Source organism: Prionailurus viverrinus, chromosome E2, assembly GCF_022837055.1.
Source record: "Prionailurus viverrinus isolate Anna chromosome E2, UM_Priviv_1.0, whole genome shotgun sequence".
Classification (NCBI taxonomy): Eukaryota; Metazoa; Chordata; class Mammalia; order Carnivora; family Felidae; genus Prionailurus; species Prionailurus viverrinus.
Genome location: NC_062575.1, coordinates 6917645 through 6923644, shown reverse-complemented (window position 1 = coordinate 6923644; position 6000 = coordinate 6917645). Strand labels below are relative to the sequence as shown.

The window sequence follows — 6000 nt, the reverse complement described above, 5'->3', positions numbered from 1 at the left end:
ATCTCCGTTAGGCACAATTGATGCGTCAGGGACGAGGCAGATGTTGTACCCCTACCCTCAGGATTTGTGCAGTTTAGTCAATGCCAGGAGCTACCCCTTGCTCGTTTCTGTCTTGGCTCATGCCCTCTTTCTCCTCCCAGCTTCACTATGACATAGGTGTTATTCTCCCTGCTTTACAGAAAAGCAGCTGTGACTCAGGGCAATGTGAGCACTTGGATGTCTGAGGGGAGAAGACAAAGGGGACCCTGGCGTGAGAAAGGACTCCGAGACCCTTATCTGTGAGCAGAATCTGGCACCTTTCGTGTAGGCTAGGGCAGCCTTGAACTTCTCAGACTGAGGGGAGAGGATAGTATGGATCACTGAGGTGACTGAGCTCTCTTTTCTGATTCTGGTGTGTGTGTGAGTGAGATGAAGACAGACAGACAGACACACACACACACACACACACACACACACACACACGAGAGAGAGAGAGAGAGAAATGGGCAGAGAGACACACACAGAGAGACACAAACGGACAGAGGTGGACAGAGATAGAGCTACAGAGGGAGACAGGGTGTAGAGCTATGTCTGGTTCTGGTGGATCCCAGGGGAAGCACTTCCTAAGCTGCACATGGTTGCGGAAGCTGAGGCCTCTGCTCGCTAGAAGAAAAGCTACGAACAACCATTAGGTCAGGAAGGCCCTCCAGGTCCCCACTGAGGGTGCCTGGGGTTCCCCAGCAGAGGATGCTCAGCTGGGCTGCGGAGGGCCTGAGCCGCTGTTACCAGCCCAGCAGGGGGCAGTGCAGGGGGCTGCATGGAAGCTGGGCTGGGTACTGCCAGTTGGACACTTAACCTGGCACCTGAGGGTCTGCGGGACTTGGCATGAATGGCGTGTGTTGAGTAGCTGCTATCTAAGAGGCAACTTCGGGTGAATGATCTCGGCTTACCTCATTTCATCGAAAGGCAAAATCTAATAACTGTTGCAGGTCCAGGCAGACAGACCTGGGTTTGTACCCTGACTGCTACTTAATAACTATGTGACTTTGGCTCCCTAAACCTCAGTTTCTTTATCTGAAGAATGAGGACAGTGGTTTGGCCGTTAACTAAATGCAGTAGGGCCTGTGACGTGCTTAGCACAGTCAGGCCCAGGGCGTGCGCTGTGTAAGTGCTGGCCCTTCCCAAGCCCCTTGTCAGTGGGGGCATCGTGATCCCTCTACTGCAAGCGGGGGCATTGTTGTCCCCCCCCCGTGAGAGTGGGCATTGTTGTCCCCCCCACCACCGTGAGGGGTGGCGTCATGATCCCCCGCATCATGAGTGGGGGCATTGTTGTCCCCTCCACCATGAGGGGCGGCATTGTGATCCTGCCCACTGTGAGCGGGGGCATTGTGATCCCCCCCTCCATGAGTGAGGGCATTGTTGTCTCCCCCACCATAAGGGGCGGAATTGTGATCCGTGCACCGTGATGGGGGGCATTGTGATTTCCCCCACCATGAGCAGGGACATTGTTGTCCCCCCCACCGTGAATGGGGGGGCATTATGATCCCCACTGTCACTGGTGAGGAAACAGAGGCTCAGAGGGCTTTGATATTTACTACACTTCTGGGGAGGGGGGGTCTCACAGCTCCTGGGGGGATGACAGAATCTAGAGCCTTCTCATCTGACTCCAAAGCCCTCTCCATGATGGATTATTGATTTTTCTTCTCTTTTAATAACACTGGTTTGTTGTACAGAGTTGCCTGAGAGTTTGCAAGTTAGGAAGTCCGTGGCAGCTTGCTGTAGTGCTCTGGGGCACTGTCATTACCTTTTTGAGTTTTGGGGAATGTCTTTCACACTAACAGCAATGCCCCTCTCCCCACCAGGACCCTGGTGTCCTGGAAAGCACCACTGTCACACATAGAGTGACATTTCTGTTTTATAAAAACATGTTTTAAAATTAGACTAACAAAGTATGCGTGTGTTAAAAAAAAAACAAGCAGAAAAAGAGGGTACAAAGTCAAAACAGAGTGACTCTTCTAGTTCAGACTCTTGGGTTCCTCTTCTGGGGCAACCATGATTGTGGCCGTTTCCTCGTTTTAAAATTTTCAAATTTCTCTACTCATTTGCACGTATTTGTGTGTTTGTGTGTGTCTACATATCCTTCATTAATAACAATGGGTGCTTACTATAACACACACACACACACACACACACACACACACACACAGCCTGTGCCCTTTTGTGCCTCTCAAATAATTCTCTTGAGACTATTCTACCTCAACTCCATTACGTGTAGCTCATTCTTTCTTCATCTCATTAGGCGAATTAGGTCTAGTTTATTCTTTTTTCATGGTTCTTTCATGTTCCGCAATATGGACATACCGATTTATTTACTCTTTATTGTCGGATCACCTCAGTTTTTGCTATTTTGCATTGAACATATTTAGACAAATGGCATTGAACACATTTGAGAATACACGTGTAGGATGAAATCCTGGAAGAGGAATCCTCATTGAAAGGTAGGTGTATTTATAGCTGTCTCAGATTTGCAAAGTGCCTGCCACAGATGTTGAACCTGCAGAGTGGGAAGACGCTCACTGTTACCGCCCCACAGTCACCTCTGTGTCTGAACAAACTTGGTGATATCCATTAATCAAACAGGTGACAAATGGAATCTCGTTGTTGTTTTGATGTGCATTTCTTTAATATTGAGCGAGGTTGTGTTATGCTTTTATTAAGTGCCTTAGCTATTAACTGATAATTAAACCAGTACATTAATTGGCTATAATTGTGTCTGTATAATTTGTTGAAACACTTTTGCTGAGTCCTAGCCCAAATAGACTAAAGGAGGTAGGATGTGGGATGAGTGATGGCTTTCTTATAACTTAATTCACCAGTTCAGTTAGAAAGGATGAACTGGATTTCTTTCAAGGCAGGCTGTATATACCTTGCTTTTAGAGCAGGAGTTGGCAAACTTGCTTTTAAAGGGGACAGATAGTAATTATTTTAGGCATTGTGGGCCGGACGGTCTCTCCCAGAACTTCTCAACTTTGCTACTGAAGTGCAAAAACAGCCAGAGACAACATGTAAATAAATGGGTATGGCTGCGTCCCAATACAATTTTATTTAAAACAACGAAGTCTTGGGGTGCCTGGGTGGCGCAGTCGGTTAAGCGTCCGACTTCAGCCAGGTCATGATCTTGCGGTCCGTGAGTTCGAGCCCCGCGTCAGGCTCTGGGCTGATGGCTCAGAGCCTGGAGCCTGTTTCCGATTCTGTGTCTCCCTCTCTCTCTGCCCCTCCCCCGTTCATGCTCTGTCTCTCTCTGTCCTAAAAATAAATAAACGTTGAAAAAAAAAAATTTAAAACAACAAAGTCTTTGGGCTGTATTTGGCCTGTGGGTTGTGGTTTTCAAAACCTCATTCTACACTGTACACGAGTGAGTGTCTGGAGACAAGATTAGCACCTCAACCTGCAGGTTCCAGTGGCCTGGGTCTGATATACCCCAAACCCTTTGGTTACACGTGTTAATAGGCAATGTACCTGAAGAAACGGATAAATACAAGTCTATGCAGGCGCTTGGGCATTCCAGATACCAGGCCTTGGGACCACGTCACCCCGAGAGCAAATGAGGCTGGGAGTTTGAAGTTTTCCCACTTGCATGCGTAATTTGTGGTCTTAATTTTCAATGTAACATCTCCTTACCCTGAATACACAGTACGTAATTGAATCTGCCACGCACTGGCCACTCTTAGGGCATGGACAAGGCTAAAACTGTTGTTTATATAGTAAAAGAATAGTCCGGCTACTCCCGGGGATCACACAGAACTTCTCAGGAAGGGGACTCAGGGCCGAGGGAGGCAGTCCTGGTATTCTGAGGGTGAAGGCTGCAGAGGCTGTGTGGTGTAAGTGGGGGTTTGGAGGAGGCAGGAAGCAGAGGCAGGGGCTAAGCAGAGAGTGGCCGCCTGGGCAGGGGCCAAGTCGAGCCCAGGGGTCCCAGGAGAAACCAGACTTGAGGAGACCTTAAATGGGGACTTGGGTTAAATGTGTTGTGAGCACATATGATTTGAATGAGGTCTCTGATTCATTTGTCTGCTTTGTTGCCTGTGGACCCGTCCCACAGCAGTGCCTGGAACATTAGGGGGCTTAGTTCATGTTTGTTGGATTAATGAATGAATGAATGAGTGAAGGTAATGAATACCACAAAAATGACTTTTTACACTCATTGTGACAATTTTACATTTACATCAAGTCATGTGAACAGTACCTGTCATGTTAAAAGTGTACAAAGTATGCTGGCTGTTAACGTTAGCAGCTGTGATTCACAGTGGATTTCGAAGGCCAATACAGATAAGCATACTGATGGCCACAGCTGTTTGCTGATGAGGTATACTCTACAGGTTCTAGTTCTGAACACTTTCAATGAATTCCTTCCTTTATTTTCTACCATCCGTTAGGTAGCGCACAATGACTACCGCAGTGATTCCATTTTACAGATGAGAAAACGGAGTCACAGAGGTATTCATTAATTTATGTAAAACTTCCCAGCTAGATGTAAAGTGAAAACATACCTCTGGTATTTGGAGCAGTGGTTCTCAAACTCCATGGAGCATCAGACTACCCTGGAGGGTGTGTTAAATCACACATTGCTGGCTGGGCCCCACTCCTAGAGGTTTTATTCAGTTGGTCTGGGGAAAGGCCCAGGAATCTGCATTTCTAACAGATTCCCCTTTGATGCTGATATTGCTTTCCTCGGGCTATACTTTGATAAATGCTGATTAAGAGCATTTTGTGACTGTTAAAAAAAAATGGTGGTCCCAGGGAAGGCCTATTTACAATTTAGTTTATTTCTGGCTCTTCTTGACCTGCCCCCCCCCGCCCCCCCCCAAGAACCTTTTCAGTCCCTTAGTGGTGCTGCTCTTTTTTCGTCACCCTTCCCCACCTCTAGGGCTCTGGCCAATTCAGCCAGTGTGGTCACAAACCGAACCCCAGGAGACAGACATGGGGTGGCTTGCCGAAGTGATATGTCTTCTCTCTGGGAAGTACTGAAGGGTTGAGTTCCAAGGTCCAGGCTCCATTTCGGACAGGATGTCCCCAAGTTTTACTGCAGGTGGCTGGAGTGTGCTTGGGCGCTGCCTGAAACACAAGCACGAACAGCTCTTCTCTAGTTTTAATGTCTTACCCCTCGCAAGTGCTAAATTACCCCATAAACAAAATACATCTGGTGTTTGACTCATGGAAAATATTTCTCTATGGTTGAAAAGAAGTGTGTGGACAGTCTGACTCCATTAATTTCCACTGGAGTGACTCTGAACCATCTGCTCAGGCTCTGCTGCAGGGGGGAGGCGAGGGGGCCGGGCCATGCGACAGTTAGTCTGGAAAGTGCAGCGTCGGCTCCACAGAGCTGTGGGTAGGTGCCCATGTCACTAGTGTCCCTCATAGGCTGGAGGAGGCTTCCCGATGCTGCTGTATGCACTCTGGACATGTGGCACGCTCTGGTCCTGGTAGAGATGGCCTGGACCCCAGTGCCTGCTTCTCCCTGACTGGGGATCCACTGGGTGTGCTACCGTGGCCAGGATCTGTGATGTCTGCAAGGCCAAGTACAGCAGATACTTCCTGGTACTCCAAGCAGCTCTTCCAGGGTAGTTCTGGGCTCTCCCTTCAAGGCCCACAGGAAGTGAGAGGGGATTCCTCTGGGGAGTTCTGGGCCTTAGCTATTTGGAGACGACAAGATCTTGGTGGCAAAGAGGCCACCCTCCTATGCCACAGGGGCCACTAGGAGCAGGCAAGCCTATGAAGTGGCACAGATTTGGGTTCATACCTGATTTCCCCTCACCAACATCATGTGCCTTTGCCAAGTTATTCTTAACCTCTCTGACTTTTGTCTCATCATCTTTAAAATAGACACTTTTTATAGCATAACCATAGTAAGGGTGATCAGTTGTGTATCAAGTCACTTGAACAGTGCCTGGCATGTAGAAGGTGCTGGAAGAATGATGGCTGTTAATATTATCAGTATATATTCTATGATGCCTCATGATGACT

At 48.1% G+C, this 6000-nt stretch overlaps 1 long non-coding RNA gene across 1 annotated transcript in view; it reads left to right on the top strand.

Annotated features, from left to right (window-relative positions):
• The first annotated feature begins 226 nt into the window (after positions 1-226).
• Positions 227-6000, top strand: part of LOC125153332 (uncharacterized) — a 93022-nt gene continuing 87248 nt past the window's right edge. Inside the window, exon 1 of the long non-coding RNA XR_007147462.1 lies at positions 227-278. This is a non-coding gene — a long non-coding RNA (uncharacterized LOC125153332). The remainder of the gene's footprint in view (positions 279-6000) is intronic.